Source organism: Scyliorhinus torazame, chromosome 4 (genome assembly GCF_047496885.1).
Source record: "Scyliorhinus torazame isolate Kashiwa2021f chromosome 4, sScyTor2.1, whole genome shotgun sequence".
NCBI lineage: Eukaryota > Metazoa > Chordata > Chondrichthyes > Carcharhiniformes > Scyliorhinidae > Scyliorhinus > Scyliorhinus torazame.
In genome coordinates this window covers 49,662,894-49,669,913 of record NC_092710.1, presented here as the reverse complement: position 1 = coordinate 49,669,913, position 7,020 = coordinate 49,662,894, and the positions used below count along the sequence as shown (strand labels likewise).

At 42.1% G+C, this 7,020-nt stretch overlaps 2 non-coding genes across 2 annotated transcripts; both read left to right on the top strand.

Annotated features, from left to right (window-relative positions):
• Positions 1-307: 307 nt before the first annotated feature.
• trnat-agu (transfer RNA threonine (anticodon AGU)) lies at positions 308-381 on the top strand. Its single transcript has one exon. It is a non-coding gene; the product is annotated as a tRNA-Thr (tRNA).
• A 6,335-nt stretch (positions 382-6,716) lies between these two features.
• Positions 6,717-6,790, top strand: trnat-agu (transfer RNA threonine (anticodon AGU)). Its single transcript has one exon. It is a non-coding gene; the product is annotated as a tRNA-Thr (tRNA).
• Positions 6,791-7,020: the final 230 nt, after the last annotated feature.

Genomic DNA, 7,020 nt, shown 5'->3' with positions numbered 1-7,020 from the left:
CTACATTTTCAGTTCATGTTAAAACTCTCTCCTGACATTGTCCTGTATTAAACCACAATAGATTTCTGGTCATGTTCGCTCACTTCCCAATTCGACCAAGCATTTCCTGTTTGTTTACTTATCCCATTCAGAACTGCGACAAATCCAGCATTTCCAGTAATAAATGCAATTTTACCGTTTCAAAGACCACTGCCAATGAATATTTTAATTTGCACTCGGAAGGCCCGTATGAGATGTCAGGAAAACTGATGTTGAATCAAAATGATTGAAATCTGTTCTAAACTTGCACGCATGCTGGTTGCATGCTGGTGCTGTGGCTTAGATGGTTAAAGCGCCTGTCTAGTAAACAGGAGATCCTGAGTTCAAATCTCAGCAGTGCCTTCAATGGAAATTAACTGCTTGAGTGATGCTCAACATTTCAAGGTGAACGTTGGCACAATCCCTGCAACGCAAACATTAAAGCTTGCTTTCCCTTGTGTGCTGAAGCACTTTTTTCAAACCTTTTAACTCACATTTTCCGCTCATCTTCAATTTTGCTCACATACACCATCGCATTTCATCCTCGCTTCAGCCTTGCAGAAGGATATCGCGCATTTGAAACTTTAACTCTGTGTCTGGCACCATGGATACCCTCCGATTTTTAAAGATTTTATCCTCTCACTTTTAGTTTCTCTTGCAGATTTGCAGCATCCGCGGTATTTTCCTTTGAATGCATAATAGGATTTACCTCAAGAAAACCTGGAGCAACATTTTAAATGTATAGCAACAACAGAGAGTAACGATTGAATGATTAACTGATTTGCTCTGCCGAAGAGTCACCCTGAGTCGAAAAAATTGCTCAGTTCTCTCTTCCCAGATGCCGCCAGAACCGCTGAGATTTTCCATCTTTTTCCCTTTTTCTTTGAGATTTCACATCCGCAGTAATTTGCTTTTATATTGAACAATTTCTGTTGCTGTACGTTAGCAAGAACAATTCGGGCGGGAGAATTAGCGGTCCGTTTTGCATGAAGATTTGGTGCTGACAAATCTATTTCCACCCAAAAACTTTGAGATTTTGACACTTTGCAACTTGACCGGTTAACCTTACTTGCATTCACACTCTGCCACAACAAACACCAGATGACACCCTTTACTCTCTCTCACAATACAATCTGTGTCTTTGTAGCTTCCCACTTATATTTCACCGAATTAAACGTAATCTTCAAAGCCTTGAAGTGACAGTGCAGGACCGGGGGTAACAACTGATGTCACATCACAAGTCACTGGTAAGAAGCGAGTAGTTGGTGCAAGCTGAAGAATTTGTGAATGGAAGCCAAACGGAGGCTGCTGCTCTGCCTGCGAGTAAAATGAGCTGGAGAGGCTGCATCACCAAAGAAGGAAATTCAAAACATCCCTCATGAGACTTTGAAGTAACTTATGAGAAGCAGCAAAGATTAGGCCTTGGTAGCTCATTCGGTAGAGCTTCAGAATTTTAATATGAGGGTCCAGCGTTCAAGTCCCTATCAGGGCTTTTACTTTGGCTCAAGACGTTTGCTTCCCAATGAACAACAAAAAAGAAGAATAAAGAATGCAGAACGGGTCAGAGAAAATGGAAGAACGGTGACAATATCATCTTTGCTAAAGTGCAACAGCCATGGAGAATTGTCAAGACGTTTGCTACATTTTCAGTTCATGTTAAAATTCTCTCCTGACATTGTCCTATATTATACCACAATAGATTTCTGATCATGTTCACTCACTTCCCAATTCGCCCAAGCATTTCCTGTTTCATAGATTATCATAGAATTTACAGTGCAGAAGGAGGCCATTCGGCCCATCGAGTCTGCACCGGCTCTTGGGAAGAGCACCCTACCCAAGGTCAACACCTCACCCTATCCCCATAACCCAGTAACCCCACTCAACACTCTAAGGGCAATTTTGGACACTAAGGGCAATTTATCATGGCCAATCCACCTAAGTTTGTTTACTTATCCCATGCAGAACTGCTACAAATTCAGCATTTCCAGTAATAAATGCAATTTTACAGTTTCAAAGACTAGTGCCAATGAATATTTTAATTTGCACTCGCAAGGCCCGTATGAGATGTCAGGAAAACTGATGTTGAATCAAAATGATTGAAATCTGTTCTAAACTTGCACGCAAACCCTGCATGCTGATGCTGTGGCTTAGATGGTTAAAGCGCCTGTCTAGTAAACAAGAGATTCTGAGTTTAAATCTCAGCAGTTCTTTCAATGGAAATTAACAGCTGGAGTGATGCTCATCATTTCATGGTGAATGCAGAAAATGTTGGCACAATCCCTGCAACATGAACATAAAAGCTTGTTTTCCCTTGTGTGCTGAAGCACTTTTTTCAAACCTTTTAACTCCCTTTTTCCGCTCATCTTCAATTTTGCTCACCGACACCATCGCATTTCATCCTCGCTTCAGCCCTGTAGAAGGATATCGCGCATTTGAAACTTTAACTCTGTGTCTGGCACCACGGATATCCTCAGATTTTTAAAGATTTTACCCTCTCACTTTTAGTTTCTCTTGCAGATTTGCAGCATCCGCGGTATTTTCCTTTGAATGAATAATAGGATTTACCTCAAGAAAACCTGGAGGAACATTTTAAAAGTATAGCAACGACAACAGAGTGTAACGATTGAATGATTAACTGATTTGCTCTGCCGAAGAGTGACCCTGAGTCGAAAAAATTGCTCAGTTCTCTCTTCCCAGATGCCGCCAGAACCGCTGAGATTTTCCATCTTTTTCCCTTTTTCTTTGCGATTTCACATCCGCACTAATTTGCTTTTATATTGAACAATTTCTGTTGCTGTACGTTAGCAAGAACAATTCGGGCGGGAGAAATAGCGGTCCGTTTTGCATGAAGATTTGGTGCTGACAATTCTATTTCCACCCAAAAACTTTGAGATTTTGACACTTTGCAACTTGACCGGTTAACCTTACCTGCATTCACACTCTGCCACAACAAACACCAGATGACACCCTTTACTCTCCCTCACAATACAATCTGTGTCTTTGTAGCTTCCCACTTATATTTCACCGAATTAAACGTCATCTTCAAAGCCTTGAAGTGACAGTGCAGGTCCGGGGGTAACAACTGATGTCACATCACAAGTCACTGGTAAGAAGCGAGTAGTTGGTGCAAGCTGAAGAATTTGTGAAAGGAAGCCAAACGGGACTGGGGTTATTCTGGCTAAGTTTGCCGATGATACAAAGATTGGTGGAGTGGCAGGTATTATGGAGGAGGTGGGGAGGCTGCAGAAAGGTTTAGACAGTTTAGGAGAGTGGTCCAAGAAATGGCTGATGAAATTCAACGTGGGCAAATGCGAGGTCTTGCACTTTGGGAAAAAGAATAGAGGCATGGACTATTTTCCATACGGTGACAAAATTCATAATGCTGAAGTGCAAAGGGACTTGGGAGTCCTAGTCCAGGATTCTCTGGAGGTAAACTTGCAGGTTGAGTCCGTAATTAAGAAAGCAAATGCAATGTTGTCATTCACCTCAAGAGGCTTGGAATATAAAAGCATGGATGTACTTCTAAAGCTTTATAAAGCATTAGTTAGGCCCCATTTAGAATACTGTGAGCAATTTTGGGCCCCACCCCTCAGGAAGGACATACTGGCACTGGAGCGGGTCCAGCGGAGATTCACACGGATGATCCCAGGAATGGTAGGCCTAACATACGATGAACGTCTGAGGATCCTGGGATTATATTCATTGGAGTTTAGGAGGTTGAGGGGAGATCTAATAGAAACTTACAAGATAATGAATGGCTTAGATAGGGTGGATGTAGGGAAGTTGTTTCCATTAGCAGGGGAGACTAGGACCCGGGGGCACAGCCTTAGAATAAAAGGGAGTCACTTTAGAACAGAGATGAGGAGAAATTTCTTCAGCCAGAGAGTGGTGGGTCTGTGGAATTCATTGCCACAGAGGGCGGTGGAGGCCGGGACGTTGAGTGTCTTTAAGACAGAAGTTGATAAATTCTTGATTTCTCGAGGAATTAAGGGCTATGGAGAGAGAGCGGGTAAATGGAGTTGAAATGGGCCATGATTGAATGGCGGAGTGGACTTGATGGGCCGAATGGCCTTACTTCAGCTCCTATGTCTTACGGTCTTATGCTCTTGTGGAGGCTGCTGCTATGCCTGCGAGTAAAATGAGCTGGAGAGGCTGCATCACCAAAGAAGGAAATTCAAAAAATCCCTCACTGAGACGTTGAAGTAAATTATGAGAGCCAACAAAGATTAGGCCTTGGTAGCTCATTCGGTAGAGCTTCAGACTTTTATTATGAGGGTCCAGCGTTCAAGTCCCTATCAGGGCTCTTACTTTGGCTCAAGACGTTTGCTTCCCAATGAACAACAAAAAAGAAGAATAAAGAATGCAGAACGGGTCAGGGAAAATGGAAGAACGGTGACAATATCATCTTTCCTAAAGTGCAACAGCCATGGAGAATTGTCAAGAAGTTTGCTTCATTTTCAGTTCATGTTAAAATTCTCTCCTTACATTGTCCTGAATGAAACCACAATCGATTTCTGGTCATGTTCACTCACTTCCCAGTTCGACCAATCATTTCCTGTTTGTTTACTTATCCCATGCAGAACTGCTACAAATCCAGCATTTCCATTAATAAATGCAATTTTACAGTTTCAAAGACCAGTGCCCATGAATATTTTAATTTGCACTCGGAAGGCCCGTATGAGATGGCAAGAAAACTGATGTTGAATCAAAATGATTGAAATCTGTTCTAAACTTGCATGTTAAGCTTGCATGCTGGTGCTGTGGCTTCGATGGTTTAAGCGCCTGTCTAGTAAACAGGAGATCCTGAGGTTAAATCTCAGCTGTGCCTTCAATGGAAAATAACAGCTGGAGTAATGCTCAACATTTCATGGTGAATGCAAAAAATGTTGGCAATGTCCCCGCAATGCGAACCTTAAAGCTTGCTTTCCCTTGTGTGCTGAAGCACTTTTTTCAAACCTTTTAACTCGCATTTTCAACTCATCTTCAATTTTGCTCACCTACACCATCGCATTTCCTCCTCGCTTCAGCCCTGTAGAAGGATCACGCGCATTTGAAACTTTAACTCTGTGTCTGGCACCACGGATATCCTCAGATTTTTTCAGATTTTATCCTCTCACTTTTAGTTTCTCTTGCAGATTTGCAGCATCCGCGGTATTTTCCTTTGAATGCATAATAGGATTTACCTCAAGAAAACCTGGAGCAACATTTTAAAAGTATAGCAACGACAACAGAGTGTAACGATTGAATGATTAACTGATTTGCTCTGCCGAAGAGTGACCCTGAGTCGAAAAAATTGCTCAGTTCTCTCTTCCCAGATGCCGCCAGAACCGCTGAGATTTTCCATCTTTTCCCCTTTTTCTTTGAGATTTCACATCCGCAGTAATTTGCTTTTATATTGAACAATTTCTGTTGCTGTACGTTAGCAAGAACAATTCGGGCGGGAGAAATAGCGGTCCATTTTGCATGAAGATTTGGTGCTGACAAATCTATTTCCACCCAAAAACTTTGAGATTTTGACACTTTGCAACTTGACCGGTTAACCTTACTTGCATTCACACTCTGCCACAACAAACGCCAGATGACACCCTTTACTCTCTCTCACAATACAATCTGTGTCTTTGTAGCTTCCCACTTATATTTCACCGAATTAAACGTAATCTTCAAAGCCTTGAAGTGACAGTGCAGGTCCGGGGGTAACAACTGATGTCACATCACAAGTCACTGGTAAGAAGCGAGTAGTTGGTGCAAGCTGAAGAATTTGTGAAAGGAAGCCAAATCTATTTCCACCCAAAAACTTTGAAATTTTGACACTTTGCAACTTGACCGGTTAACCTTACTTGCATTCACACTCTGCCACAACAAACGCCAGATGACACCGTTTACTCTCTCTCACAATACAATCTGTGTCTTTGTAGCTTCCCACTGATATTTCACCGAATTAAACGTAACCTTCAAAGCCTTGAAGTGACAGTGCAGGTCCGGGGGTAACAACTGTTGTCACATCACAAGTCACTGGTGAGAAGCGAGTAGTTGGTGCAAGCTGAAGAATTTGTGAAAGGAAGCCAAACGGAGGCTGCTGCTATGCCTGCGAGTTAAATGAGCTGGAGAGGCTGCATCACCAAAGAAGGAAATTCAAAACATCCCTCATGAGACGTTGAATTAAATTATGAGAACCAGCAAAGATTGGGCCTTGGTAGCTCATTCGGTAGAGCTTCAGACTTTTATTATGAGGATCCAGCGTTCAAGTCCCTATCAGGGCTCTTACTTTGGCTCAAGACGTTTGCTTCCCAATGAACAACAAAAAAGAAGAATAAAGAATGCAGAACGGGTCAGGGAAAATGGAAGAACGGTGACAATATCATCTTTGCTAAAGAGCAACAGCCATGGAGAATTGTCAAGAAGCTTGCATCATTTTCAGTTAATGTTAAAATTCTCTCCTGACATTGTCCTGTATTATACCACAATAGATTTCTGGTCATGTTCACTCACTTCCCAGTTCGACCAATCATTTCCTGTTTGTTTACTAATCCCATGCAGAACTGCTACAAATCCAGCATTTCCAGTAATAAATGCAATTTTACAGTTCCAAAGAATGTTTTAATATGCACTCGGAAGGCCCGTATGAGATGGCAAGAAAACTGATGTTGAATCAAAATGATTGAAATCTGTTCTAAACTTGCACCCGAAGCTCGCATGCTGGTGCTGTGGCTTAGATGGTTAAAGCGCCTGTCTAGTAAACAGGAGATCCTGAGTTTAAATCTCAGCAGTGCCTTCAATGGAAAATAACAGCTGGAGTAATGCTCAACATTTCATGGTGAATGCAAAAAATGTTGGCAATGTCCCCGCAATGCGAACCTTAAAGCTTGCTTTCCCTTGTGTGCTGAAGCACTTTTTTCAAACCTTTTAACTCGCATTTTCAACTCATCTTCAATTTTGCTCACCTACACCATCGCATTTCCTCCTCGCTTCAGGCCTGTAGAAGGATCACGCGCATTTGAAACT